At 44.5% G+C, this 6493-nt stretch overlaps 1 long non-coding RNA gene across 1 annotated transcript in view; it reads left to right on the plus strand.

Moving 5' to 3' along the window:
- LOC310826833 overlaps positions 1–3658 on the plus strand; it is a 338675-nt gene extending 335017 nt beyond the window's left edge. Inside the window, exon 3 of the long non-coding RNA XR_014556008.1 lies at positions 3649–3658. This is a non-coding gene — a long non-coding RNA (uncharacterized lncRNA). The remainder of the gene's footprint in view (positions 1–3648) is intronic.
- The last annotated feature ends 2835 nt before the right edge of the window (positions 3659–6493 follow it).

The following is a 6493-nucleotide window of genomic DNA, read 5'->3' on the forward strand; positions in this document are numbered from 1 at the left end:
ATGTGGGGTTGCCATGTGTCCTCTATTTCCAGGACACATCCTCTTTTTTAGGGGTAAAATTTCTGTCTGGGTGGATTTTTTTAAAAATTGCCAAAATGTCTCTGGCTATACTTTCTGGATGAGACATAACTGGTGGCTGAAGATTTACTTTCCTCTTCTCTTCTCATGCCCAGCTCAGCAATATATCACAGCTTCTACAGCCTACATTTACAGTGGTACCTCGGGTTACAGACGCTTCAGGTTACAGATGTTTCAGGTTACAGACTCTGCCAACACAGAAATAGTACCTCAGGTTAAGAACTTTGCTTCACGATGAGAACAAAATCGTGTGACGGCAGCGTAGCGGCAGCAGGAGGCCCCATTAGCTAAAGTGGTACCTCAGGTTACGAACAGTTTCAGGTTAAGAACGGACCTCCGGAATGAATTAAGTTCTTAACCCCAGGTACCACTATAGTAAAAGGCAAAGGGACCCCTGACCATTAGGTCCAGTTGTGACCAACTCTGGGGTTGTGGCGCTCATCTCACTTTATTTGCCGAGGGAGCTGGCGTACAACTTTTGGGTCATGTGGCCAGCATGACTAAGCCACTTCTGGTGAACTAGAGCAGCGCACGGAAATGCCGTTTACCTTTCCACTGGAGTGGTACCTATTTATGTACTTGCACTTTGACATGCTTTCGAACTGCTAGGTTGGCAGGAGCTGGGACCGAGCAACGGGAGCTCACCCCGTCGCGGGGATTCGAACCGCCGACCTTCTGATTGGCAAGCCCTTGGCTCTGTGGTTTAACCCACAGTGCCACCTGCGTCCCTTACCACTATAGTAGGTTTATTTAAAATCATCATAGCATCCTCTTTTTTGCTCTCCAAAATATGGCAATCCTAGATCCTTGGTCTGTTTAGCTCAGCATGGTCAACACCACCTGGCAGCAGCATTCCAGAGTTTCAGCAGGGGATATTCCCAGCCCTAACCTGGAGATGCAAGGGATTGAACCTAGAAACTAGGACCTTCTGCATGCAAAATTACAGCCCTTCCCCTAATATATACAGTGGAACCTTGGTTCTCCAATAGCTTACTTGACAAATCGGCTCCCGAATGTCCAAAACCCGGAAGTAAGTGTTCCGGTATTCAAATGTTTTTTGGAAGCCGAACATCCAATGCAGTTGTCGGCTATTGTTTCTGGGGCGCCTGCGCCAATCGGGAGCCATGCCTTGGTTTTCAAATGTTTTGGGAGTCGAACGGACTTCCAGAATGGACTAAGTTCGAGAACCAGGGTTCCACTGTATTACATTTAGCAATGCAAGTAAGGCATGCAATGAGAAAAATTGTGGGAGCACTTGATCATGGAGAAGCTGTCAGATTCAATCTGGGAAACAAAGGCACTTGGTGATAGTCCATTAAGATTGTCATTGAATATAGGATACCGTCCTATGGATACTAATTTTGATGCTGGATTTCCTAAGAGCAAATCTGCATGTCCAGAGATATAGCTGGAGTTAAAGCGGTCTCTACACTAGTCTGTATCAGTCGTGAGGATGCAGATTTACTAATAGGAACATAGGTATAATCAGATGCCAGAGAAGGAAATCATACAGGACTGTCTTATGTATGTGTGTGTGCAGGGCCATCTTTACCCGGGGTGCAAGGGGTGTGGGGCACCCGGGCACCGAACTTTGGGGGGCGCCAGGCTGCTGCTGACTGCGCCCTGGAGGCTGTGCAGCTGGACTCCAATGTCACTCCAAATTTGCATTGGTCGGATGTGACAGAGAAGGCAGTGCAAGGCTGCTCCCTCTCCCAGTGCCTCCCCCAGGCTGCTCAGCCACAGGGCCCGGCGGTGATTCACCTCACTCCACCTTTGCAACGCCCCACCCACCTCGCACAGCCAATCAGGTACCGGAGTGCCACCGCCACTGTCCATGTGTCACCAGAGGAGAAGGCCCCACGCTACTAGAGAGGAAGGAGAAACGTAAGGAGCCCCGCCACATGGCCCTGGGCTGGGCTGCGGACCCCAGTGCGCAGAGCTGCGCTCCACATGGCTTTTCTGCAGCTCCATCCCGTGTGCAACGCGGTTTTAACCCAGGTGTGTGCAGAGATCACCTGGTGCTTGCCTTTCTCTGGGCGGGAAGGCAGGAAGTAGTCACGAGATCAGTTGCATCAAAATTTGGGGGCGCTGGGCAGATCTTTGATGTATTACTGTATTTTAATATTTTGTTGGAAGCTGCCCAGAGTGGCTGGGGAAGCCCAGCCAGGTGGGCTGGGTATAAATTAATAATAATAATAATAATAATAATAATAATAATAATAATAATAATAATAAATTTGCACCCCAGCGGTGCATATGCTAAAGACGGCCCTGTGTTTGTGTGTGTTAACAAATCAGTTGCTTTCTCCACATGCTTGCAAAGTTTGTCTTTATTTCAATACAAGAGAATTTCCTTTATGATATACAAACTGATATACAAATGTGACTTGAACTTTCGGCGCAACAGCAACTGAAAACTGTTACGTGTCCATCTCTCCTGCGTGTGTCTCCCTCCCTCTTTATCCCCTTGAATTGCAAATCACTGATGCATGGTCTTCAGCCTTGAAGTTCAAATCAGATTATCTTCAAATATTTCAGCCCACAGAGGCAATGTGGCCTTTACATGCCTTGAGATCAAAGAAATGCTGTGCAACCTTTCAGATAATATAATGGTGTCTGTCGCAAAACAGGGACAATAAAACATAGAGAGAGAGCAGGTCACAAAGAAACAAAGAGGTCACAGAGTCACATGGAACCCTTTTCAGTATTCTGAGATAGGAGCAGGCAGGTGAAACTAAACTAACATTCTTTAGAGGGCAAAATAAAAATTTGTATGAATGCATACCCTCCATCATTCTCCGATGAAAATAGGGACGTCCTCTTCATGAATAACAATTTTACTATTAACTTCATGCCCTCCAACATTTCTCCAGCAAAAATAGGGACTTCCTAAGGAAAAGCGGGACATTCCTGGATGAAATCAGAAACAGGGATGGCTTCTGTAAATCCGGGACTGTCCCTGGAAAACAGGGGTACTTGGAGGGTCTGTAAATACTGCACTGTTAGTGTGCTTGTGCCCATATCCTACTTGGGGATACAAAGGATTGAGACTCATAGTATTTTAGTTTTTTATTTATTTATATACCACTTGATTGTAGTCAAATCTCCAAGCAGTTTGCAAGAACGATTTTAAGTGCTTTGTAAGCAATACATGCATTTTGTAGGGTCAGAGCAGGAATCCATTTTAAACATATTTATGCATGGAATTTGGTGGTTCCACACACTGAGCTTTGCCCACACTAAAGAACTTATTGCATCAAATGCCCATTTAGTTTTTTTACATAGTGTACATGCAATGATTTTGTGTCTTCTGTCCCCTCGCCCATTCTCTCTCTTCTCCCCTAGCTTTATAATGTGTACAACATCAGGTCTTACATCAAATATACCGTATTTTTCACCCTATAGGACACACTTTTCCCCTTCCAAAAATGAAGGGGGAATGTGTGTATGTCCTATGGGGTGAATGCAGGCTTTCACTGAAGCCTGGAGAGCGAGAGGGGTCGGTGCACATGGACCCCTCTCGCTCTCCAGGCTTCAGGAAGCAATCCGCAAGCCTTGGGAGCGCTGCAGGAGTTCCTGTCTGGCTCCCAAGGCTTGCGGATAGCAGCCTGCATGTCGAAGCATCATTCTTCTAATGCAGGCACCCCCAAACTTGGCTCTCCAGATGTTTTGGGACTACAACTCCCACCATCCCTAGCTAACAAGACCAGTGGTCAGAGATGATGGGAATTGTAGTCCTGAAACAGCTGGAGGGCCAAGTTTGGCCATCACTGCTCTAGAACAATCCCTTAATTTGAAGATGACTTCTCAGGCTAAAATGGATGGTAGATCCATGTCCTACTGTCCAACGTCTGATACATCTGTTCACTAAGTTCTGTGGGATTCCTTTCTTCCTAAGAATGCTTAGGTCTACTTGGTCACTTGCTATGCTGATGCCTGTATAGCCCCTTCTAGATGAACCTTCCTTCCCATTGTACGAAGCTGCAGTAAAACAAATGGTAGCCTCTTCAAAGTTCAATGATCATTCCTCATCCTGAACTTCAGATTAAACCTTTATATATGTGGCATTCTATGGAATTATTTATATTGTTGATTCTGCACTTTGGTTAATCAGATGAACATTAAATCTTCTTCGCCACCGAATAAAACAAAAGAGAGAGAAGAATCAGCAGTATGTTCTGCACTGCAGGAGGAAGTTGGAGTGTTATTTTTAATAAAAATATTTGTGCGAGTGCAGGCATGAGCTTGACTAATTGGAGTTTACATTCCCGAGTTCCAAATGTCGAGTTACATGGAAATGAAGTTGAGACCCAGTTCGGTTTCCTCTTTTGCTGGAAAACCTTCACAGATCATTTCATGTTTGTATGATCCCTTTGGAATGGGACCCACTGCTATTTGTCTGGGTTCTTGATTATGATTGTTTGTGTTCAGTTATTATGTTTTTATATATGTTGCAAGCCACCCAGAATGGTTGCGGTAACCTAGTTAGATGGGTGGGCTATAAATTGCTGTTGTGGTTACTGAATAAGATGTCCTTATTTTCATTGAAGAAATGTTGGAGGGTATGGACCAGTGGTGCCAAAGGTGTCATGGCTGCATAGCAAAGAAGGGCACACGAAAATAGGAAGGGCTCCAGGGCAGTAATACTTGTTGGGTACCCCAATGGAGCATGTTGAAATGGATGTGCTGGGGCCTCTGCCAGAAATGAGAGCTGGCAACTGCTACTTTTTGTTTGCCATGAATTACAGTGGTACCTCAGGTTACATACACTTCAGGTTACATACGCTTCAGGTTACAGACTCCGCTAACCCAGAAATATTGCTTCAGGTTAAGAACTTTGCTTCAGGATGAGAACAGAAACCGTGCTCCGGCGGCAGCAGGAGGCCCCATTAGCTAAAGTGGTGCTTCAGGTTAAGAACAGTTTCAGGTTAAGAATGGACCTCCGGAATGAATTAAGTACTTAACCCGAGGTACCACTGTATTTCACACGGTGGTCAAGAGGCTAGCAGTATAAGAAACTAGGAAGCCATGACAGTGGCACATGCCTTGGTTGACAACATTTCCCCCAAATTTGGGATATGGGGAGAAATAAACCCAGGAACTTTGAGTCAAGGGTGTTCCAGAAAGTGTGTGAAATTCTGGGCATCCACAAAACACGAGCTTTAAAATAAAAACATGGTAACTCATTTTCAGTTCTTTCGATGAATCGTGCACAGCAGACAAACTCTGGTGAAGCTTAATGTGTCAATATTCCAGAGAGAAATATTGAGAGAGAGAAAAAGTGTTACTTTCAGAATCTGAAATGCACTGGCTCTATTATAGAAGAGTCAATTGACAATCCACCACTCAGTGATTTTAGTTCTTGCTGCCTATTTATTTCTATTTTATTTAGCAACACACAGCATTAGAGTGTAATGTGTCAAACTCCCCGCCTTTTGCTTGCTCGACTTCTGACAGCAGCAGCAAAAATAACCTTGATCTTATGCTCATGTCACATTCGAACTTTCTGCAAAATGTTAAAGGAGCAATTTGGGCGGCTTGTGAAACACATGTAAATGTTAACCAAGGAAGGCAATGACATATTTCTAGGCAGTAAATTACCTATAATGGATGAGGGCCCCAAATAATCACTTTCCCCGCTTTTATCAAGCACAAAAGAAACCTCTGTGTGCAATATATATGTCATGAAACATTCCCTGAAAACGTACCAACCCAAGAGATAAAAGTCTGCTCACTGGGCCTTTACTACACTGATTCCCAGTAATGAAAATTTTATTATTATACTTATGTCTCTATAAAGGGAGAAGTGAAACGTCACAAGCTATTTCATGCCTTCTGATTAAGGGCCTGGTGAATTCTACTGAATTAGTACAAGAACATATCCAAAAAGTCAAACATTTTTTACAGATCAGAAAAGCATTTTTTTAAAAAATAAATAAACAGAAAAAGCAGCTTTGATGGTCATATATTCTGGTTTAGAGATCTGTTCATTCCAGTAGTTCAGGTTCTCTGCCCCCACCTCCCTGCCCCACAGGATTACCATTCAGGGCCTGCCAATCCATGAATATAAAATCATAATAAAACAATAAACATTTTAAAAAACCTTCCCTATACAGGATGTCCTCCAGACAGCTCGGGGGTTGGATAATTCCATTCCCTCCAACATTTCTCCAATGAAAATAGGGACATCCTGAGGAAAAGCTGGACATTCCGGGATCAAATAAGAAACTGGGACAGCTTCTCTAAATTGGGGACATCCCTGGAAAATAGGGACGCTTGGAGGGTTTGTTGGTGCCATGGAAAGCAGGTAAGGCTTCAGTGGCAGCAGGGGAGCAGGGAAGGTGGGGTGGTGGGTGGGGCAGCGCACTCCCATTTCACCTCAAGTGGTGGAACAGGATTCATCACCCCTTCCGCC

The sequence above is a fragment of the Podarcis gaigeae genome (assembly GCF_964106915.1).
Source record: "Podarcis gaigeae genome assembly, chromosome: 11".
NCBI classification, from domain to species: Eukaryota; Metazoa; Chordata; class Lepidosauria; order Squamata; family Lacertidae; genus Podarcis; species Podarcis gaigeae.